The following is a 26294-nucleotide window of genomic DNA, read 5'->3' as shown; positions in this document are numbered from 1 at the left end:
TAAGAAACCAATGAAAACAGGAGTAGCACTTCCTAGAATCCACTAATGTAATCGTCAGTGAGAATCTTTAACAAATCAAATGATGTTTCACTCTTCATCAAATTGCAAGGCCATGGAAAGTGCGCTCATATGAGACAAAAAGCTATGTAGACACAATCAAGTGATTTCTTCTCAAGCTCGTTACGTCAACGAAATTCATATATCTGTAGAAAACACCACAACTAAAAGGTCACACAACCATAAACAACACAATAAACCTTTGGCTTAGTCACAATCTCATGAATAAAATTCACAAAACAATGACACATTTAGGCAAGAATAACTACACTTCAAATGCTGGCACCAAAAGCATAATTTTATTACATAATAACGACAACCCTTTTTACATTTCACAATGGGGTATTTATAAGAAATCATCTCCTCAATTTGAGTTGAGAGTGAGAGATATCTTGATGCAATAAAATGCTTTTAAAACATTAAAACAAACTAAATATATACAAACTGGTAATCTAACTGGTGCTTAGAGGGACTCCATCCATATTTTATTCAGTAATTGGATGCAAGAGCCCTTTACATGTCGAAAACAATGAAAGCATCAGAGAGAAACTAGGAAGAAGCCATCAGTTGAAGTAGAAGTGCATGGAGACACCAAAAATAGAAGCTGGCCCTTCACTTGATGTGTGTTGGAGTTAACTTGCCATCAAAATGTGCTCCCAATGCATGGAAAGTGCTATTTTTGGAACTGGCCACAAGATGCCAATACAATTAAAGAAAAGGAAAAGGTAGAAGTTGTCCTTACCATGCAGAGTGAAGGTGGTGGAAGCCTACAAGTGGAGGTTAATGTGCCCTCATCAGAACAAGCTTCATTGTTGGCTAATTTAGTGGTTACATATGAAGATAAATCAGATCAATAGCCAACCCAGCAACATCAGAACATGTAACAGAAGCTGACCCATTGAAAGGAATGATTTGATTTTGATATCTTCTATTACTCATAGTAACAATATTAAAATATTGAAACATAAATTACTATCAAATTTTTTGTTTACCCTATAATTTAACTCATTCATTTAATCAATTAAAATATAGAATCACCCCATTATATTTAAAGTCAATTACCTAAAATATTCTAAGGATAATAATGTATTTGTTTAAAACTTGATAGAAATAATTCTCCTTAATTTTTCTTTTGTAAGGTAATTGTAATTTACTAAAATCAAAATTTAAATAACTCTTCAATAAGATTAAATGAATTCTCAACCTTCTTAATTAACCCTCATTATCAAATAAGTTTAATATATATTTATATCGCAACTAATTATTTAACATAAATTAATTTTAAACAAGGTCACATTAACATTGGGAGAATGTTGCTCTATAATTTTTGATTTTTTTTCTCGCTTGGCTCCCTGTGCTTGGCTTCGGCTTCAACTTCAGCTTCGTCTTCTATTTTGACCCTTAGCATTTCTATCCTCTACGTCTGGACCTTCATGGACTCCTGTGCACTTTGCAATTTTATTTATTTATTCCTGCCTAGCTCCCTGCGCCTGGCTTCGGCTTCGACTTCTGCTTCAGCTTCTGCTTTGGTCCTTGGAGTTTCTTCTTCTTTTATAAAGGTCTTCTAAGATAGGAAAGTTAGCCTTCTTGATCTCTTCATATATTGGGTAAACCTTTCCTTTTTCCTTGGCACTCTTGGTATATTTGGAATCTAGAGTATCAAATGTTCAGATAAATGATATTGTTTCAAATGTATCTTACCAGTCTTCTACTTTGATATTTGGTACACTTATTCAATAGGTTGAAGTTGTAAACTGGTATCAAGTTCTTATGGAGAACACCTAAATATCACAAGTCATTTCTTGCAACTCAGATATATATTTTGAGTATAACTAATTATTAAGGGAAATTCTTCAAAATTTTCATTTGAATTCTCCCCAGCAGAGTCATGAAAAACTATTGGTTAACAATTTTTCCTCCTATTAGAATTTATAATCTTGACTCTTTGATATCAATTTCTTGGAAAGACAAAAGGATGTTGATCAATGACTAGGTCAATGTACATGTATTCTATCACTACCCTTTGAATTGATTCGGTACAACTCCCTATGATTATTGCAATAATATGCAATGAATATATCTTTATGTGATGATAAATTCTTGATATTATAAGCTCTTAACCTGAGAGCAGTAAAGGATAAGCAAATTGTTTGTAAGAACAAACAATTTAGGAAAGAAGTATTGGATAAACTATCACACTCAATGGAATGATTGCAATAGATTATCTTGATATTCTCTAACTTCTAATTTTATTCTAAATGTATTTACCCATCTATATGTAGAAGTTAGAAAGAAAAGATTATACATATGAAGCCAAGTGGATTTTCTTTGTCTAATAGCCTTGAATGAAATGGAATTCAACAAGTATCTAATAGATTCACATACATTATCCTTCAATTTCTAGTAGAATATCTAACATGTATGAAACTATCAAGAGAAGTAACATAATTATATATGAAACAAAAAATGGAATTTTTGTACTATAAATATCAAAACAATAACCTAGCTTGAAAATTTGGTGTGTAGATTAAGAATTTAATCAATCTATGGTCTTAAGGAAGCACCAAGGGCATGGTACTAAAAAATAAATAAGTACTTTCTAGATGTTGGATTTAAAAGAAGTAAAGTTGACCTAGATGTGAATGTAGAATTTAGTGATGAATTTTTTTTTATCATTGTATTATATGTGGAGGACTTGATTATTATAGGAGATCACACATATGATATTGAGATAACTAAAGATCAACTCAAGAAAGTTTTTGAAATAACTAATTTAGGGCTAATACACTACTTTTTGGGCGTCAAGTATGGCAAGAAGAAGGAAGGGTCATGCTTTCTCAAAATAAATATGTTGTTGATGTATTAAAGAAATTTAATATGAGTGATTTTAAACTAGCTAATACACCATGTGAAGTAGGATTGAAGTTGAGTACTAAATCTACTCAAAAGAAGGTGGATGGAAAATTGCATAGGCAACTTGTTGGAAACCTTTTATATCTTACTATAACTAGACAAGATCTTGCATATGTAGTTGGTATTGTATCTAGGTACATGGTAGATCTACACATTGAACATTGAAGAGTAGCTAAAAGAATATTAAGATACATTAAGGGTACTTCCCAGCTTGGCATCAAATATATATATGGAGGAGAGTCTACTTAGTTGGATATACAGATTCTGATCATGCAGGTGATATTGATGATAGAAAATGAATTTCAGGATATATCTTCCATCTTGGATCAAGATCAATTTCATGGAGTAGCAAGAAGCAATCAATAGTGTTACTCTCATCAATAGAAGTAGAATATATTGGATCATCAAAGGAATCTCAAAAAGAATTGTGGCTTAGGAAAATACTTGAAGAAGTACACCATCCACAAGACTCTCCAATTACAATATTTTGTGACAACCGAAGTACTATCAAGCTAGCGAAAAATATGATGTATCATGCAAGGTCCAAGAATATAGAAGTGCATCATCATTTTTTCCAAGATCTAATTGAATGTCAAGAGATGGAGCTTCATTTTGTGGAACAGAAGATCAAGTTTTTGATATATTTACAAAAGCATTGTCTATTGTAAAATTTACTAAATTTAGAGATCTATTACAACTCAAGGATGTTCCTATCTCCTCAAAATAAACATTATGGGGGAGTGTTAGAATAAAAAATGTATATTTATTTCTTTGTAGTTGAGTATTCTAGAATGTTGTAGTTGATCTACTAAAAACAATATTCAATACAAATATTTCCATACAACGGATCTATACCTTTTCAATTTAGGGGTCCTTGTTAGAACACCTATATTGACCCATTATGTTGTTAACTACTTTGTCTTTCACCAAATTGGGCACATTAAGAGTCAAGGTATAAAACACAATCAAGGGAGACAAACTATTAACTGATAATATTATTATTAAATTCCCAAATTTGATTAATCCAACAATATCTTCTTCTAATAGTCTTTGTCAATCTGAAAATATCTTTGATTGTATCATTAGGAACATATGGTATGATGTCAACACCCACTAAATATGGTCTGAAAGACTTAACTTCCTTTGCCAAAGCATATTATTTCTTCTCATTGATGTTTTAATTGAATTCTAAACTTTGTAAACTCTTGCTAGAGAAATAAATTAGTTGTTCATACCCTTCTTTATTTTTTTGAAGCGTGACTATAGCAATTGTATGATATGATGCACAAGAGAATATTTGAAAGGGTTTCTTGAAATCTAGTGCTTTAAGGATAGGAGCCTCTTTTATTGCTTTCTTTATATTTGCAAATTTTGTAGAGATTCATCATCTTAAATCAAATTGAGCCCTTTTTTCAAAATGAAACTCATACTTATCAAATCCTTCCATGATCCTAAATTTTGTCAATGCATATCAAGCAACTTACTCAAGTCTTTGACCCAACAACAAAATACACAAAAGGATGCAACTTTAGAGCTAGGCTACACTTGGACAATATGCACCTTATGCATACATCATAGAAAATTACAAACCCATAAAGAGGCAACAAGGTTTGGATTGAAACTTTCAACAAAGCTTTGTATTCATTTCCTTGAAAACAAATACATCAAATGTATGTATAAAATTAGAAAATAGAAAACATATGATTGTATTATCTAAATGCTTATAAGAAATTACAATGTTGTTTATAACAAAGAAAAATGCTAAAGAATGGTGGAATCATAGCAATGGAAAACCTTCCCAACTGGAACTATCCTTGTGGTTTCACAGTAGTGAAAAATATCTAATGAACTAGAACCAACACATAAAATGAGAGAAGAAGAGAATGAATAGACAAGAAGAAATTCTCGAATCATATCTAATACTAACATGTGTCCACCTGAAACACTTCCTCCAACTATTGTAGAACTTATCTCTTCTCTCCTCAACTGACAATCAAATCTAATCACTAACAAATAATAGACTTCTAGACATATCCCCTTAACCCCCTATGACAGAAAATTAGATACACATCCTAAATATGCAAGAGTTTTCAATTTAAGTATGTTTGTCTTCTACTACCCTCAACTATGAATCTTCAATTGCCTTTTACCGATAAAGCCTTATCGTCTGCAACTACTTTCAAAACATTTGTTTCATTCTTGGTAGTCATTCAATAAATTTGATTTCATCTAAATATGATCTAAATCTGATTTTATTCCATCTGAAAAATCAAATCATCATTATTGTTGAGAATGCCCTAGATTTACAAAATGCCTATAACTTCTACTAGTGAAGACTTGTGAAAATTATGACCATGAAAATGGAAACTTCAGGTTCTCATTGTTCTGACAGTATATTATACTCCATATTTTAGATAAGAATGGTACCCTTGTCTTCATTTGAAAATTCAAATCTCATACCATGAATTGGGCTTTTAAAATTGAAAAATAATTATATATCTTGAACTATATATTATATCAACTACTGAATTCCACTGTCTTCATTTTGAGTTTCAACTTCTGGCTCTAGTTTTTCTATTTGTAGCTCAGGTCCTTCAAACTCAATAGGCATTGGCTTGGTAGCTTCAGACTGTGACTCAGTTTGGACTTCTTGCAACTCGGTGACTGCGAAAGACTCAAGAGTTGAAGTCTCCTTATTGATAGATGTGTCTGGCCATGTATGAGGTTCTATGTGAACAAATCTTCTATAGTCTTCTAGTTCCTTTTTACTCTCTTCTTCAGTTCTTTTTGCAAACTCATCAATCCTAACATGTGCACTTTCTATGATTTTATGAGTAGACAAATTCAAACATCTATATGCATTACTTTTGCAAGAATATCCTAAGAATATACCTTCATCACCTTTCACATCAAACTTGGCTTTTCTAGATTTTTTCAAGATATAACATTTACTTCCAAATACTTTTAGGTAACTTACATTGGGTTTGTAGCCATACCATAGCTCATATGGAGTTTTAAATGAGTCATTCTTCAATTGTACTTAGTTTAAGGTATGAATTGTAGTGCTGATAGCTTCCTTCCAGTATTTGATGGCAATGTTCTTTTTAATCATCAAAGTTCTTACACAATCTAAGATAGATCTATTTCTCCTTTTAGCTATTCCATTATGCTCAAGAGTTCCAGGGGCTGATACCTATCTTTTGATTCATTTTTCAATGCAAAAGTTATTGAATTCATTGGAGATGAATTCACCACCTCTGTTTGATCTTAAGCATTTCAATCTTTTCCTTGTTTCTTTCTCTACTCTTTCCAAATACCATTTGAATTTCTCAAATGCTTCTGACTTTTCTTTAAGACACATAACAATCATCATTCTTGAATAGTCATAAAAAAAAATAATAAAGAATTTTTCTCCAGTATAATTTTCTATTCCAGTAGGTCCACATACATCAGTATGCACAATTTCCAAGATATCTTTAGATTGATAATTTTTGCTTTTAAAACTAGTCTTTCCCATTTTGCCAATCTGACAACTCTTGCATAAACCAACATCTGATTTTTTAAAACTAAGAATGCCTCTTACTTTCTTGAATTTTCTTATTTTTGCCATGTTATCAAAATTTACATGACATAACCTTCTGTTCCATAACCAACTTTCTTCAACTTGAGCAATAAAACATGAGCAATCACCAAGATCAAGATAAAATAGGTTACCTTTTGTTTGTTTTCCTGGTCCAATTAGTTTTCCTTTTCCATCTAGCAGTCTTGCCTTACCATGCATGAATTCCACCTTGAATCCAATGTTGATTAGTTGTGCCACACTTGGCAGATTATGTTTTAGTCCTTCAATCCAATAGGCATTGTCACATATAAGTTCCTTGGTTAATGAGATTCAACCTCTCCCTTTTATGCAACAAGGTTCATTATTTTCAAACCTTACACTACCACCATCATAGTCTTCAAAGTGTTCAAACTTTGTTTTGTCACCAGTCATATGATGTGAACATCCACTATCTATGGACCTGTGGAGCTGCAGAGCTCAATTTGTCAAAAAATCAAAGTTCTCAATTTTGAAAATGGTTTCTGGGTTTTGTTCAAATGAGGTTTTAGATCACTTTTTATATATGCTCCATGCCCCTTTCTGATGATCTACACCCTCTTTATAGCCAATTACTTTCATCAACTTGCACTTCCTCTGCTTCTTCAATCAAAAATCTCAAGGCACCTGCGTTGAATCTTGTCCCCAATAGCTGCATAAGATGAGGAACTTGATTTGCTTTATGTGTCCAACCTCTGTATCTTTGACCTTTGTCTTCTCTCCACCTGTCCAATCCTTCTCAGTGAGAAACCAAGTGATCTAGATTATCCAAGATGATCAAATGTTTGCAACTTTTTCATATTTTTTCACAAATTTTTTAGGCATTTTTAAATGAGCTTTTTGGAGGCCTTTTGCTCAAAATTTCAAGTCAGAACCTTTGTCGATCCCTAAAATTGGGTAGCCGAAGGCTCACTATTTTAGGGACTAAAATTAGATCTTCAATTCTTCTTTGCAATGGTGTAAGCGGTTCTAAATTTTGAGGCCTGAGTTAAAAGTTATGATCTCGACAAGTTGAGGATGCAATTTTTACCTACAAAAGAAGCAAACATTAGTCTGTAGAGTTAACAATGAATAGCAAAAACACTAGCTACTCAAACAAAACTGGAGGTGAATCTTGAAATTTGGCTAAGTCTGAAATCCTAAAGCCCTAAAATTTGGCTAAGTCTAGATTCTTAAAGCCCTAAAATTTGGCTAAGTCTGAATTTCTAAAGCCCTAAAATTTCTTAGAATCTTTACCTTGTCTCAGGGAGGTCTGAAACTTACCTCAAAAGATTCGTCGCATATATTAAAATATATCTTAAGTATAAGGAATTTCCTTATACTTAAACAATATATTTTAAACCCCTTCATTGGCTGCTCAGGAAAAATTGGAGGTGAAAGGTCAGCTTGGCAAGGGCACATAGTGCCTTAAGAGTGCGATGGCACAAATGTTCATAAGGCACCTTGATTGTGCATGCATGCACACTTATGAATTGCAGAGGCACGTGCGAGGGGGCACAAACTGTGAAGGTACGTTGGAGGGCACAAACTACGATAGCGCACGCATGCGAGCACAAATCGTGGAGGTAGGCACGCACACGCGCAGACTACTGAGGTAGGCGCGTGTGCGTGTGTAGGCGCGAGTCGCAGAGGTGCCTGCACGTGGGCACTAGTAGCGAAGGCAAGCACGTGCACACATGGGCATGAGCTGCGGTGGTGTGGAGGTGTGCGAGTGCGAAGATGCAATGAATGGTCCTCGAGAGAGGCTTCTTTATGTTACAACTTCCACATACAGCTCATTGTGGGTTAATATTTAAAGTAACTAATTAATTAATAATCATGTTACAATAATTAAATAAAAGATTATATTAAATAAATAAGAATGAAAAAATAAATAATAATTAATAGTCTAATTATTTTAATTATGTTATCATATTATATCTACTATAATGAAAGGATAAATAATAAAACTAAAAGAAAAATATTAAATCAATAACTAATTCATAATAATAAATAGATTATAATAAATTACAACATAAGCTATTATAGATTATTCTCCTGGTATAATATATATGATTAGAATATTATGATTGACTATAAATAAAATGTTGAAAAACTCTTACTCTTTAATAATAAACTATATTTAATACCTATATGCAATTCTCATAACTAAATATTTCTCCATCCACTGGGATCTCCAACGTTAGGATATGAAGCCCAACGATCACACTAACTTTTGAGGTTTTCATAGCTCTTCGGATGAAGGCTTATCTAAATGTATAAATACACATATGCTATCACGTAGCGTATTGGATTAGATATTGTTTAATATAATAGTTCCCTACAGTATTTATAGATTATTGTACATGTATTGATATGTACTGTACACATACACATGTATACTTGTTATGCAGGAGATGTCTTTGCAGTGATTATTGAGCTTGGAAATCATGCAGGTGTCAATTATTATTTATTGTGATGTACTGCAGAGAGGACAAAGTTATATGACCCTAAAGAAAGTGATGGAATGTTGTTCCCCATAGGTTTATATATATATATATATATATATATATATATATATATATATAGAGAGAGAGAGAGAGAGAGAGAGAGAGAGAGAGAGAGAGAGAGAGAGAGAGAGAGGTAACTTTATATTTATCAAATTTTAAAATACTTAAATTTTTGGTGCAAGTTCTGTTGTGATAGAGAGAACATATTTGAAGCAAGATAAAATAGTCCAACATGGAATACACTTTTTTGATTATCAACCTAACAACAAGGTTTTACAATATAGCCACCTGGTCGTTGCCACTGACCTTTGTCTACATCCAGTCAAAGTTAAGCATGCACATTGTAAGTGGAGACTAGATAGTGAAGATAATGAGAAGATATTACATGTTATAAGTGTACATCATGGTTGAACTGACGTTTGATATTTATTTCAAACATATTTCTATTAATGTCATTATTTTCTCTTGCAATAATCACCATTTCTTTATCCTACTAAGCACCTTTGACAATAGCAAATTTTACACATGCCTCAAACAACATTTTTACATTCATGGCCAAGTCTATCAAAAATAGATTCAAATAACGTGCAACTTTTTAGGGTGGATTATATTCAATTAAGAACATTTCCTTGTACTTTATTATCGTCTTATTTTGAAAAACAAGGGAAAATTTATTTCATAGCTTAAACAATGTTTAATAAATTTAGATTTTAAATTTATCTATAATATGAAGGCAAAAAATAAGGAGTGTAAAAAGAAAATAGATGTGGGGGAAGATATGAAAAAAAGGCTTCATTTAGAAAATGGAAGTTAACATCCAATTATTGGTCTCTCTTTTTGCATGCCCCCTTCTCACCCCTCACTCTCCTTGTATTTATCTCTTTATTTCTACCTCTCTCCCTCTATCTCCTCATACATCTCTACCTCCCCATCTGTTGAGGAAGAATGTAATGTATGTTGAGGGAAATTGAAGATTTTGCTTCCAACACATTGCCATATTTTTTGAGGTGATGGTGTAGTTGATGATAAAGAGATTGTTACATGCTTATAGCTAGATTATATTAATGTTGCTTCATGTTTAAATTTATTGAACTACTTCCATTTTCTTATTGTTGTGAAATTTTTATTGTCCTTGATATTATGAGAATTACTTGATATTAAATTTAAACTTATTATAAAACTTATTATGATTGCAACATGTTAAACATTAAAATAAAACAAATAAAATTCCTACATTTCAAAATCTAAACAACCCATCACATAAAATCCAAAAATTAGTAATTAATACCTACAGAAGATAACTAACTAGTAACAATATTAAATTCATTTAAATGGTCTGCAACAGATCCACCTTCTGTCATCTTCATATTAAAAAAATGATTCATGAGAAATACCTTATTTGAAGCAGAGGGCTTTTCATACAATTTCACTAGGGTTTCCATCAACTCTTCCATCGTCTTGGCTTTTGTAATGTTAAATGTCACTAATGGTGCCAAGCATAACCAAATGTTTCCAAGTGTCTTTCTGTCTAAAATCTCTGAGTCCTCATCTGTCATAGTTCCTTGTTTCTTTCTTTTTTCTTCCAACAACTTCCATAAATCCTTCTGATATGGAATAATCTATAATATTAAATATTATTTTTAGTATTGTGCTGATTTTCCATCCAGAGTGCATGAGGACATGCATAATCCTTTAGTTAGGGGAATGATGGGGTGTCACTTATGTTTCTTTTATATATATCTTTTATATGTTTCTTTTACATCTTTTTACCACTCTTTAAGCCTTACTACTCCCCTTCACATCATTAATCGTTAGAGGAAATTAGTATATCTGATAAAATGTAAAGGAGAAGATAATTCCTAAAATCAGTCAAAACTGACAATATTTCGATCAATCTTTTGCTACATGAACTAAACATGGGCGACTGAGTAGTTAAAGGAACTTTGGAGCAATTGGATTAGTTGTATATATATATTGTAGCTCTATTTTGATATCTTATTTTAGGCAGATTTTTTGTTTCATAATCTTAGGCCTAGAATGATTTTTGACCAAAACATAATGTTGTTAGTCTTTGTATGACCTTTTTGAAATAATAATAACATTTCATTTGCAATGACTTCTTTAACTAGGCATCCACATTTTTTAACATTTCATTACCTTTCCAATGAGTTACCACACTAATTTTCCCTTTTTATTATTTCTCAATATTACACAGCATTATTGAATATTAATTAACTATCCAATAGCTCACCTCCACATTGAAATTGAAGCAGAACCACTCTGCCTACTGGGTGGCTTGATAAAAATGTTCCCAAGAAGCTTGGTGAACACTTTTGGAGTTTGAAAACACTTCTAAACATGTTATTGGGATCCATATAGCCAACTATGCTTATTGCAAGAAAAAGAACCTTGAAATGTTGAACTTGCACCCTCCAAGAGGTTTAAACTTCTCTCCAGCACATCTTGAAGCTTATGGGAAAACTTCAAAACTAACCAAAAGCTCATGAACCAATATTACCAAAAATTGTGACATTGCTTGCATCACTTAAAAGTTCATTGCTTCCCAAGTGTCATAAATTTGGAAATCAACTACCTCCCTCAAAAGATCATTTTCCCCATTCTTGAGAGCTCTAATGAGATCAAGCATTCTAAGATAGTCTTGAGAAAGTTAGCATGTCCATACAAAAAATAGACAATAGGCCAAAAAAATACTGCATGAGGTGAAAAATATTAGCCAATCGCCTCAAGAGATTTCTTCCTCAACTTATATCAAAAGAACAAACTAGTTTTGTTCCTGGAAGATCTATCTTAGATGGTATTACAATTATACAAGAAACTATACATTCAACAATTAAAAAAAAGGAAGCTTGCATGTTCCTTAAATTGGATATCGAAAAATCTTATGACAAGGTAGACTAGAGATTTCTTTGCAAAACACTTGAGGCTTTTGGCTTCTCAAAACAATGGATTAACATTATTTATCAATGCATCTTGACTCCCAAAATTTTAATTCTTGTTAATGATACTCTGGAAGGTTTCTTCAATATTTCCAGGGGCATCAGGCAAGGTGATCCTATATCACCCTTTTTGTTCATCATAATGGCAGAAGCCTTTGGTAGAGCAATAAAAAAATCGCAATCGAAAGCTATGATTAAAGGGGTAAGAGTCACTAATGAAGTTGAGAATACCACTCATCAACAATTCATTGATGATACCATTCTTGCCGGAATCAGCTCTCTCCAAGAGGCAGATCATTTCCAAAACATTTAAGACACATATACTAAAGCCTCAAGACAAATGATTAATATTGAGAAATCATAAATCTTTTTTCTCAATAAAGTGAAGGAAGTAGAAGATCAAATTTGTAATAAACTAAGCTTCAAAAAAGGAAAGTTTCCATTCAAATATCAAGGGATATACCTAGATAAAAATAATTATTTGAATCCAAGTTGGGAACATATTCTTAAAAAAATTGTTAACTAAACAAAATCATGGAAAGGTAGGTGGTTAGAAAAGGCTGACAGGATGACCAAGATCAAAGCTGTCCTATCAGCCATACCTATTTATCAACTCTCCTGCTCTCATCTCCCTAAAAATATCAACTCTAAATTAGAAAGAAAACTTTGTGACTTCTTTTGGAATGGATTGGAGGAAAAGAAAAAAGAAACCTTAATTAGCTGGTGTAAAATCTATAAACCCAAAGAATATGGTGGATTGGGGATCAAAAATCTAGAATGGCAAAATGAAGCCCTAGGGGCGAAGAAAGTTTGGAGACTATATCATGAAAGAGACAAAAAATGGGCTAAAATCCTTTATAATAAATACCTTAATCCTTTAGACAAAACCTCATTATTCAGAATTAAAAACCCTCTCAAGGGCTCTGGTGGAACTTCATGGTTAATAGTAGAAACTTTATCACCAAGTATTTAACATGGGACCTAGGGAATGGTGATGAAGTTCTATTCTGGGAAGACTCATGGAATGGATTTCCCTTGCTTATTCATCAGGACTTCTCACCTAAAACCATTGCGTTCCTTAAGACCTCCCAAGGGATAAAGGTGAAAGATTACATAGAAGAATCATATTAAGCTCCAAATATTAAATGGAAGTGGAAACCATTACCAAAAAATGGAATCACCTTGTCAGATAAGGAGAAATTGGAAGACATCCTTAAAAATTGAAAAACTCCTATTCGAGATAGAGAGGATAAACTAATTTGGGCAGCATCAAAGGATGGGATTTATAAAGTAAAGAAAGGGTATAGAATGATCACAAATTTGCTGAAATGGGAAATTAGTACCCTCCCTCTGGACCTATGTTGGGATCCTACTGGTCTCCCCAAAGCAGGAATGTTCCTTTGGGCAGCGATGCAGAAAAAGAATATTAACTACAGCTAAAATCAGGAAGATGGGATTTGAAGGACCATCAAGATGCATTCTATGCAAAGAAGTAGAAGAAAATGTTATTAATTAATTAATTAATATAAATATCATCAACTAATGTGCCCTCATCAGAACAAGCTTCATTGTTGGCTAATTTAGTAGTTACATATGAAGATAAATCAGATCAATAGCCAACTCAGCAACATCAGAACATGTAATAGAAGCTGACCCACTAAAAGGAATGATTTGATTTTGATATCTTCTATTACTTGGCACATATTGGACTACAGGTGCTCAACACATATACTATCCTAGTTTTTTTGGCACCTATTACATTCTATCTTGCTTGGCATATGAAGCATTTTGGATTTCTCGACAATGTATAGTTTTGGATTTTTTCACATTAACTATGACTTAGCACTTATATATCACTTGGCACTTATATACTACTCAACACTTGAAGTCACTCAACACCTATTGGAAATTTGACTCGACACACACTGTGGCTCGACATACATAGTGTACTCAGCTTCAATGTAGAAAGTGGTTAAGTGTATTGACACTCAAATGTCAAAACCATCTAAGACCAATAGTCATATTGCTGCTAGGTGCCCAAACAAGAAAAATAAGGATGAGAAGAAAGGTCACAAATGCAATGGCAAGAAAGATTACAATTCATTCAAGGAAAAAGGTAAGAAAACATGTTTAATGGCCAAGGATTCTAATGATGGTGAAGATGAATTTGATAATGATGAGGAAGATAAAATGACACTTATCTCTCATATAAGCAAAAATAATACATGGATCATAGATAGTGGTTGTTCACATCATATGACTGGTGACAAAACAAAGTTTGAAAATTTTGAAGACTATGATGGTGGTAGTGTGAGGTTTAATAATAATGAACCTTGTTGCATAAAAGGAAGATGAAGAATCTCACTAACAAAAAATCTTGTATGTGATAATGCCTATTGGGTTGAAAGACTAAAACACAATCTGTTGAGTGTGGTACAACTACTAAATAATGGATTCAAAGTGGAATTCATGCATGGAAAAGAAATATTTGTAGATGACAAAGAAAAGCTGATTGGATTAGGCATATAGACAAAAGGTAACTTATTCTATCTTGAACTTGGTGAATGTTCATATTTTATTGCTTAAGTTGAAGAAAGCTGGTTATGGCACAGAAGGTTATGTCATGTAAATTTTGATAACTTGGTGAAAATAAGAAAATTTAGGAAAGTAAGAGGCATTCCTAGAATAAAGAAACTTGAAGTTGGTCTCTGCAAGAATTGTCAGATTGGTAAGATGGGAAAGACTAACTTTCAAAGTAAGAACTAGTTAACAAAAACAAAAATCAATAAAAGCAAAGTGCATGGAGACACCAAAAATAGAAGATGCCAATACAATTAAAGAAATCCAATAATTAGTAATTAATATATCTAAACAGGTTTTGGTAGCCCTCATGATTTCCTCTACTTAAGTAATTAATTAATATAAATTTGAAATCTTCTTCAATTTTAAGGCTACTTTGGAGCTAGCTATGTATCATATCCTAAACATCATGAACATTACCCTCCCCTACAAATATATGAGTATAAAATTGGAATAGGGGAAGATATACTCTTTTTATAGGGATGTACATATTATCAAAATTAAAGATAGGGTTTAATCCAAGAAAGGAAATTGACTATCCTTAGCTAGAAGGACAACCATGCTCAAGTTAATCTTGCCTAGGACACCCATTGAACAACTATCAGTTCTACAATAGAGAATCCAAAATAAAGATATCATTAATGATTTTTTGAAAAAAATATTTGCAAGAATCCAAATATAAACTTAAAATATCCCTCCTAGCCTAGGATAAGATTTGTAGACAAGGGGACGAAGGAGATTTTGGTATAAAAAACCTAAAGGATTAAGCAATGATTCATGAAGCCAAACTTATTTGGAGAATCATTGAATTCCCTCATTTGAAATTGTTAAGAGTACTATTTAACAAATATCTAAAATATAATGATTTCCTCAGTACCATTAGAACAAGAAACCTTGTTAAGGGTTCTAACTTATGGAGTTTCATGTAAAGATGTAGACCTGTCATCCTGAATAAAGTTACTTATAAAATTTTCAAGGGATACTAGGTAAGATTTCTGTCAAACTCTTTGGGTGGCTACCAAATTATTATCAAAATAGAAATCCTCCACTCAACTTGGGCCATCTTGGAGGAAAAACTAGATGTATTCCTCATTAACTATGTTGAAGGAGATAAGGAAACATTGGTTGGATGGAGATGAGAATCATTATTTGTCTATGATATTAAAACAAATAAATGTTTCCATTAGAAGAAATTAATACATACTTTCCCTTAACATATTTTTTTCATATTATGTTAGTAGGCTTAACTATCTCATGTAAAACTCTATCTTCATTAGAATTACTAATCTTCACCATATTATCAAAGTCCACATGACAAAACCTCTTATGCCATAGAAAAATATCATTTATCTTTGCAACAAAATAACTCAGTTCTAAATGATTTAACTGAAATAAATTACCTCTTATCTTTTTACCTGATGTAGTCATATTTCTTGATTAATCTATCATTGTATGTTTCAAATGTCTAAATTGTAGATGATGTCCCTTTTCCACAGTCTATCCAACACTCAAAAATTTATTCTTTAGTCCATCAACAAACAAAACATCATCAATCTTAGTCTTACCATCAAGAATTATAGAACTTCTTCCTTGATCAAGCAATGTAAATTATCTACAAATCTAACAACAACACCATACAGATTAAGATGTAAAAACTTATCTTTGTCACCTATCATATGATGATAAATCTATGATCAATTCATCTTTACTTCATAATTTTGAAACCAAATCTCTCTATTTTTTTCTTCATTTTTTTTGGATTCATTATTAGATCTATCCTAGATAGTATAATAGGATTCCTTATGATATTTTTACTTGTATGGTTTATCCTTATACTTAGGAATTCTTGTAGGACATCTAAAAGAAAAATTACATATCTTGTTACATCAAAATCATATCAAGGAAAGCTTTCCTTCTACTTTCCCTTACCTCAGTGTTCTTTCGTAGCAACCAATGCTTCAAGTTTATCTAATTTTCTTTCTTCTTTCTCTATATTTTCTGAATGATCAACATAATCCCAAACTTTTATGTGAGTACCACTAGTTCTAGTGCTAACACTCTTTTTGCTATCCCTTTATCCTTATGAATAGTATCCTAAAATGTAAACTCAAATTTATATAAATCATCTTGTATTCTAGAAGTCTCAAAAGTAGATAACTTACCAATTAAATTATCTCTTGTAAAATTATGTTTGAGAGTAGAATATCTTCAATTTATTACAGGCTTGCCCTGCCAACCCCTACTATTCTATAGGCTAGAAAAAAGGGGCTCGGGCTCCAACTATACAAGCTCCATCCCCCCACCTCTGCATAGTGAGCTCCTTCCTCGTTAGGTGATAAATAAACTGCCCCTACTATTCTAAGGCACCTTTGCACCAAAACTAATGCCCATTAGAATAGTAGGGCGTCAAATTCTATGGTGGCCTTCGAGCTGCCATAGAATTCTTTCTAGGGACGGGTAGTGCGGAGAGGAGGATATTTGATAAAGGTAGTTTAATAAGGCATTACCATTGAAAGGCAGGCCAATGAAAGTAGGAGTCGGGTCCCTACCTTCCCAGGGGTGTAGGCGGGCCATAGAATTGTAGGGCCATGCGAGCAAATTCGAATAACTTTAGTTTTGCTTATGACCCCCTTTATCATGCATTTATTGGGTATTTCGGGTGGTCTTTTTCAATCCATGATCCACCGGCTCTTGGTTCATTACGCCACTAAGAACGGAGGACACCTGGTACCAAATCCTTGGCAATCATTGGTAGAGCTTATTCATGATTTTGTTCATGAACAAATAGGCGGGGGGGTATTTTAGATATTAAGCTTGATATATGGGTAGTTCGCTATAATATCATGGCCATCTCCCCCCCAAGATCTCCTATCCCAGAGGTGTCAATGCCAAAGAACTTCCCACTCCCACCGATGTCTACTCTTTTACATTTTTTATGCAATCAGCATGCAACCAATCAAAAAAATGGAGAATGCATGCAACCAATGAGAAAAATGTAAGGAATAAGTAGGAACTTAAGATTCAATATGGATCATAGATTCATATCTAACCCTAAATCTTCACAATTTTTAAAAGGAGGTCAAAAACCCCATTGCATGTGCAGAAGAGAGCAGTTTATGAGGAAACTATAGTGAAATTTAGTGTGAATAAAGAAAGCCTTAGAGGACCAGAGTAGCAATTACATATCTAGTTGATCAAAATAGCAAAAGGGACACAATCAGATATCAGATCTCAGAGGATCAAGATCAGAAGGAGTAGATCAAGTGCCTAAAATCAACAATTGAAGATTGTAAGCAATTAGATCAAAGATTCCTATTAGTTTCTAGCCACTGTATTAGATAGTGAAAACCCTATGTTGATAGGTTAGCTTAATAGCTACTTTGTAGATCATTTAAAGAGGTGACTAAATCCTTTATCAAGGTGACATTTCATGTAAATTTTTTGTAAATCCTCTAACTAGGTCACTATTGATATAGTGTAAAGCCTTTAATAAGGTAGGCCTTTCATAGGGTAGACCATTAGAAGTGGTCAACCATTTATTACTATAGTGATTTTTGTGGGTATCATCCCCACCCCATTTTTACCTTCTTATTCCTGGAGGGTTTCTGGGTAACCAAATCTGATGTTATGTGTGTTATTGCATGTGTTTATTTTATGTTCATTTATATGTTTACACACATGCAGTTTACTTTTCAGTTATATGTCTTAAAGGATTAAAAAAGGTTAAAAGTGTGATACTTCTGATTCACCCCCCCTACCCCCACAAGAAGTACTCTTCACATTTTGAACATTCTAACAATGACCAATTTCCTCACATGAAAAATAGATTAGAGGAAACTTACCTTTGTATTTTCCTTTTCCTCTAGAATATTTCCTTTCTAGTAGAGCTTCAACCACCTCAAGATCACTATCAGAACTCTGTTCTGATTCTTCTTCACTTTCTGACTGAGAATCTTTTATCTTCTTGCAAGAGATAATAGAAAAAAAGAGAATAGAACAACAAAAGAAACTTTTTGATAATGTTATTTAACTAAAGGAGATGCCAATTTCTAAGAAAATGGGTGACAAAAAAAATGGAGTGATATGTTCATCACATATAATGACCAAGGTCATTAATCTAGAGACGCTAGTATGATGCTATGGTCTTCCATATGAGATATAACCTAATAAAGGTCAAAACATATATCTTATAATTGTTAGTACATTGCAATTTTCATTTATCAAGCATGTAATTAATTGTGCATGAATTTAGCAAAAAAAAATCATTTTTGTACATAAAGACACATTTTGTAACCATCTTAACACTCTAGGAATTGTTGGAAGAATTTTTATTGATGTGAAAAAATAGATATAAAAGTGCTAATAATAATAAGAAGTAATAGTTAAATAAATTTGCAGACAATATGTGAAACCCTAGTTTATGTTACAAGCTAGAGTTGTCATTACACCAAAAGATCGACATGTTAATGCCTGGTACAAACACTAGACTTATAGAACACAAGGAAATTAAGCTATGTCACGAATCTTGAAGGGGAAGGCTGCTAGTTAGTCCAAAAAATCCTCCCTCAAGGTTACTTGAGGGGATTCAAACCTATGACCAAGCTCTAATACCATGCTAAAACAGGCCATAAACAACATAAAAATAAAAGTAATGATTGTTGTAATGTAGAAAGCAAGGAAAAACAAAGCCAAAAAATAGAGATATATAACTGATAAACAATAATATATTAATCTAGATTTCTTACATATATTAGACCTTCAAAGTTCTTCTAACAATGCTCATCTTGTATGTGCACATCACATATTTATACATGTAATACCAAAATCTAGAAACTCTTTTTCTAGAGTATTCTATATCCTAGAATGTTCTACATCTAATTTGGATTCTACAATGGAAGGCTCTAGGAAGCCTCTTCTTTGGATTCTTCTAGACAATCTTAACTCTTAACAAGATTTTATTTCAGGTGTAGCAGTTAACTCCTTACTTGTTGTATGTTGCATCTTAGAAGTTTACATAATAAATTTTGGGGTTTGGCTTTTTCTTGTGTTGCATATATTGTGAATAGAGTTCCAACTACAACCCTCACAAATCTCACCCCTAAAGAAGCTTGAAGTGGTAGAAAACCCCATATTGGTTATTTCAAAGAATTTGGGTGTATTGGTTGGGCACATATCCCTAATAAAAAGAGGAAAAAGTTAGAACCAAAGAGTCACAAGTGTTTGTTTATGGGTTATAGTGAAGAATCAAAGGATTATAGGTCATATGATTTGACAAAAAAAAAGGTATTTGTTAGTAGAGATGTAAAGTTTGATGACCATTCACAACTTACAACAACAACTACTTCTCCTATTTTAGAAAAAGGTGAAGACTATATTGATGAGAATGATGTATGCATTGTTGATACAAATGAAACTACTAATTTTTTTGATTTGCCATTATCTGCAAGTAGTGATAATGAAGAAGATGTTTCTCTATAGCAAGACAAAAGACAAGAAGTATTGAAGAAATCTATAGGCAATGCTCAAAAATACAAGGAAGGAATCATTGTGCTCTCATGGCCAAAGCATTACAAGAAAATGATCCAAATTCCTATGAGGAAGCTTGACAGAAGAAACAATGGGAGTGAGCCATGAAATTTATCTGACTGAAGCTACAATTTTAACACTCCCTAGGATAATACATTAGGTAACATTTTGTAAATTTACAAACTATTTTTGGATAAGTTTGAACTTTGACTCCTCCACTCCAGCAGCCATGAGTAACCAAAACAAGGGGGGTGATGATAATGATCAAGAATACACTAATGATGGATAAGGATGATCAAAGGTAGTTTTATAAATATTGAAGTTGACATTTTGAAGTTTTAGATCATGTACATATCAAGTGCAGATTCATAATAGACATGATTGTTTGGTCATCACTATGACCAAGTCATCCCATATATGTCAAGTCATGTATTGAAGAATTAACCTAAAGTCTTACTAAGTTTTCCCTTTTTTAAAAAAAGAAAGAAAAAGAAAGATAATACATATGTGCATCAAACATAAAGTATTGGAAGCAAAAACATAGAATCATCTATAAGTATACATAATAGGTTACATTCCTTAAGGATCCCAAGACATTAAGTCACACTTAAATTTAACTAATACTAAGTCTAACAACTACCACATCCATATGAAGGAATAATTGAAAGTCCAATGTCCATTTAAATAATATAAATTTGTTTTCAATGCCTCTTAGCAAATGAAATTTGGAATGGTCAATCATCCATTGCACATGCCATAGGGTATGAAAGGCTAAAAGAGTATACATTTATAAAATAGATTACTTCATCCTTTTTAGATCCATGATATAAAGTATAATACAATAAATGAAACCATCCTTCATAAAAGATATAAACATCCATCATAATGATACAAAGATAGAATGAAAGGAAATGCAGACAAGGAAACTCCAACCATGACATCTACAGATGAATCTCAATAGTAAGAGTAAAAAGCACTACCACCCAACCATGTGGAACCTAAATGGCTAACTCCCACCATGCTAAGGAGATAGTCTCAAGTCCCAAATAGGATATCAAACAACACATCAAAAGTACTCTTTAACTCCAAGAAATCATAAAAGTATTCTAACTTAAGGGTTCTAAAATAGGTCGACATCTAATTCCCAGAGAAACACATAGACATGTAGGAAACCTACTATGTAAGCAAGCAAGTGTCATCACACAAATCATGCTAGAGTTACGTTAGGAATCTCTTAGGACCCCGACCCCCTAGTGATCCCTATTCAACCACTAGTATCCTCTCATACTAACAAGGCATACTACAGAATGCAAGGTTGCAACCAAGCACTCTCTCTACTCCCATCCTAGTCTGTAATAGGACTTGAGGCATGGGTGAGAACATACAAAGACTCTTATTAGGTTCATTTTAATCCCCATTTAGTGTAATGTTTTCACTTATTAAACAACTTACAATAGATTACCCTAGGAACCACTTAGGACCCCGACCCCCATTGCAAGCCACTTCTCAACACTACATGTAGATAACCTACCCTAGGCTCATCAAAATATAAATCAAAGAATCACATAAAATTACCTCAGTCCTATAACAGTGACTAGAAAGCATCAAAAGTTAAATCACAATAATTAGAAATCCAATAATTAGTAATTAATTTAAACTAATATATCAACATAGGAAACATAAAGAAAAGGAAACTACGGGTCCTTGAACTGTGTGTACAATTAAAGTATTTGATCAAGATTTCTTCCAATAATATATCACTAAAGGTTGAAAGATTAATATTAGATTCAAAGAGAGTCTCAGAGGCATCCTTGGCTTAAGAGAGTCTTAAAGGGAGTAAACACAAGACCTGACTTCCCAAGATCATTATTCAAAGGGAGAAATTTTGAGATGCAATCCTTTGTGGATGATATCTTCTCTATGAGGAGAAGTTCTAAGTGAAATTATTTGCAATGTTCTCTCTTCTATGAGAGAGAAGTCTAGGTAAAAACCTTTGTTCCACCCTCTAGTAGCAGTTATGGTGGGCCCACCCTCTGACTTGTTTCATGGTGGATATCATGTGAGTTGCTAAATGATATTGTTGTGTTTATGTCATGAAAGGTAATGATCTTTCATTGATGTATATATTTAGAGGGGAGTTTTTGAAAGGTGCAATATTATCAATAGCTAGAGCTGTTACCATAACAAGACTACATTAAGTTGTCCTGGAGTGCCGGAAGTTATGATAACAAACATAAGATAACTATTGTAAGATAACAATCTTATCAATAGTTGACCTATCTCCTAACACCAAAATGTGTTGGAGCAAGTGTTCTCTTGGTTCTTTGGGCCAGATTTTGTGAAACACTTTGATAACCAACTTATCATGGTTCTTCGAGCTAGATTTTGCTAAACACCTTGACAACCAACTCATCATGGTTCTTTGGGTCAGATTTTGCCAGACACCATGAAAATCAATTTGTTATGGTTCTTTGGGTCAGATCTTGCCACACACCATAACTTAAATGTATCATAGACCACACTTAAGGTGGTATTCAAATCTTGTATTATAATTGCTGAAATTCTCTCCTTGCTAAAGAGAGGGTATTGAGAAATTTAGCCTCATAGTGAATTGAAGAAAATTTCATATGTAATATATGTTAATATATATATTTGTGTTGATGGATCTATGTTGATATCCTTATATATGGAATTCCAGGAATATCATACTCAGGCAATATCTCTTCATATACTTGCACGCACAAGGTGTTCTACAAATCCTCCCTAGCTAAGAGGGAGTGTTAAAATTGTAGCTTCAATAATTAATTAATATCATCAACCAACTAATGTTTCAATAGTAACAAGAGAGCCCTACCTTGTAGCCAAAAGGGAAAAATTGAAATTTGAGCCATAAAATAAAAAGCCCACAGAAGTAGCTAAAAATATTAGCTAGCCCTTCACTTGATGTGTGTTGGAGTTAACTTGCCATCAAAATGTGCTCCCAATGCATGGAAAGTGCTATTTTTGGAACTGGCAGTCAATTGTCGGTGCACCTCTGAATTGCGGAGCTACATGAAAATGTGGAGCTGCAGACCTATGTACCTGCAGAGCTGCAGATCTATGGACCTGTGGAGTTGCGGATCTATGGACCTGCGGAGCTGTAGAGCTCAATTCGCCAAAAAATCAAAGTTCTCAATTTTGAAAATGGTTTTTGGGTTTTGTTCAAATGAGGTTTTAGATCACTTTTTATATATGCTCCATGCCCCTTTCTAATGATTTACACCCTCTTTATAGCCAATTACTTTCATCAACTTGCACTTCCTCTGCTTCTTCAATCGAAAATCTCAAGGCACCTGTGTTGAATCTTGTCCCCAATAGCTGCATAAGATGAGGAACCTAATTTGCTTTATGTGTCCAAACTCTGTATCTTTGACCTTTGCCTTCTCTCCACCTGTCCAATCCTTCTCAGTGAGAAACCAAGTGATCCAGGTTATCCAAGATGATCAAATGTTTGCATTTTCATATTTTTTCACAAAATTTTTAGGCATTTTTAAATGAGCTTTTTGGAGGTCTTTTGCACAAAATTTCAAGTCAGAACCTTTGTCGGTCCCTAAAATTGGGTAGCCAAAGGCTCACTATTTTAGGGACTAAAATTAGATCTTCAGTTCTTCTTTGGAATGGTGTAAGTGGTTCTAAATTATGAGGCTTGAGTTAAAAGTTATGATCTCGACAAGTTGAGGATGCAATTTTTACCTACAAAAGAAGAAAACATTAGTCTGTAGAGTTAACAATGAATAGCAAAAACACTAGCTACTCAAACAAAACTGGAGGTGAATTTTGAAATTTGGCCAAGTCTAAAATCCTAAAGCCCTAAAATTTGGCTAAGTCTGGATTCTTAAAGCCCTGAAATTTGGCTAAGTCTGGATTTCTGAAGCCCTAAAATTTCTTAGAATCTTTACCTTATCTCAGGGAGGTCTGAAACCTATCTCAAAAGATTTGTCGCATATATTAAAATATATCTTAAGTATAAGGAATTCCCTTATACTTAAATGATATATTTTAAACCCCTTCATTGGCCACTTAGGAAAAATTGGAGGTGAAAGGGTAGCTTGGCAAGGGCACATGGTGCCTTAGAAGTGCGACGACACAAATGTGCATAAGGCACCTTGATTGTGCATGCACGTACACTTACGAATTTCAGAGGCATGTGCGAGGGGGCACAAACTACAAAGGCACATGCAGGGGTACGAACCATGGTGGCGCATGCATGTGGGCACAAACCATGGAGGTAGGGGCGTACACGCACAGACTGCTGAGGTAGGCATGTGCGCGCTTGCAGGCGCAAGTCGCAGAGGTGCATGCACGTGGGTGTGAGTAGCGGAGGCAGGCACACGCAGGCATGGGCATGAGCCATGATGGTTTGGAGGTGTGCGAGTGCGAAGATGCACGCATGCAAGCTGCAGTGGCATGAATGCGCACAGTGTGAGCCATGGTGGCACGAACGCGCGTGCACGACGTAGATGCGCGTAGGGCAAATGTGTGATGCTTTTTCAAATTTTTTTTTTTTTTTTTTGTGTTTTTAAATTTTTTGATTTTTTGTGATTTTTTTGAATATTGACTCTAAAATCCTAAGGTATAAAAAAAACTTCTTCTTCTCCCGACTCCTGAACTATGAGTCTAGGAGTCAAAAAAATTAGGGGGTCCCCATTCCTAGCTAGGAATAGGGCGCGTATTGTGGAGACCACAACAAAAGTGTATGATATGATTGAATCAATGTCCATTGTGATGATGCTAGATGGAAATATTATGAAAGACTAAGTTACTGATAGGGGAGGGGTGAATCAATAACTTTAAAAACTTTTAACTCTAATTACCCAATTAATCCTTCACATATATTCTGATCTAATTACATGCATAAGAAATTGAAAACATGAAAGCATATATAACACTTTAACACACAGATTTGGTGACGTAGAAACCTTCCAAATAGAAAGTAAAACTAGGGTGGGGATGATACCCACAAGCTTTAGTACTACAGTATAAAGTTGGCCTATTAAGACTTACATTGATCACTTTTGATGATCTACCCTGTTAGGAGCAATAAGGACTACTAGGTCCACCTTGTTAAAGGATTTACAAACATATAATGAAGTATGCACTTGGTAAAGAGATTTACATAAGATTATTAGGTCTACCTTGTTAAAATATTTGAATGATCCACCTATTAGGATGAAGCAGTAGTTGATCTTTGATCTACAACTTGGATTTTTAAGTGAGATTCCTTTGTGTGTATAAATCACCTTGTTGTGATAGATATATCTTTACTACTCCTTATACTATTGTAGCCTTTATAATTCACTCTTATATTCTTCTCTGATTATATTTGATTACATTGCATTCCTTCAATGGTTTTGATATGATACAATACATTACATATACCAATCTAGTTACACAATTACAAAGGTGACCACAATACTAGTTTACACAAATATTACAAAGTCAGCTCAAATATAGACACTCAAGTTCTAAAGACTGACTTGGTGAGGTTCTAATACTTTGCATTCACTATCAATGCTCAACATTGTCATGCACTTGGTAGACGTAGAAGCTCAATCCATATTGATCACTTTCAAGTAGTCTTGAACTTGGTCTACACTGGTGACTCAGTGAATATTGTGAAACTTGACATATAAATTGAATCACTTGATTCACACTGCCTAGCTTGGTCAATGCTTCCACCGTGAGTTCGATATAAATTGAATCACTTGGTTAACACTGATTAGCTTAGTTAACATTAGACTTGCATCACATCAACTATGAACTCGGTAAACATTGCACAATTTGATTTGCATTGGTAAACTCGGTATACACTAAGATGCTTGGTTTACACTGTTGATCTTCACAATAGTGATTACTACTCAACACATGTTGGAATTTGTTCAAAGGACTTGGTAGCAATTATAGAACTCAGTAACAAGTGAAATACTTGGTTAACATTGTTAGCTGTACAATAAGCTCGGTAGATGCTTACAATCTAAATAAGTTTATATCACTAATAACAAACCTAATTGATATGTCAACAATCTCCCCCTTTGGTATTAGTGAAAAAAATAATTATCAATCAAAACTGAATTCAAAAAAAAGTTCATGAATACCTTTATCCATCACCTTGTGATTCTAACTTGGTATAGCATA

The sequence above is a fragment of the Cupressus sempervirens genome, chromosome 8 (genome assembly GCF_028749045.1).
Source record: "Cupressus sempervirens isolate cs-2001-9-10 chromosome 8, ASM2874904v1, whole genome shotgun sequence".
In the NCBI taxonomy this organism is placed as follows: Eukaryota; Viridiplantae; Streptophyta; class Pinopsida; order Cupressales; family Cupressaceae; genus Cupressus; species Cupressus sempervirens.
Note: the sequence above shows the minus strand (reverse complement) of the source record.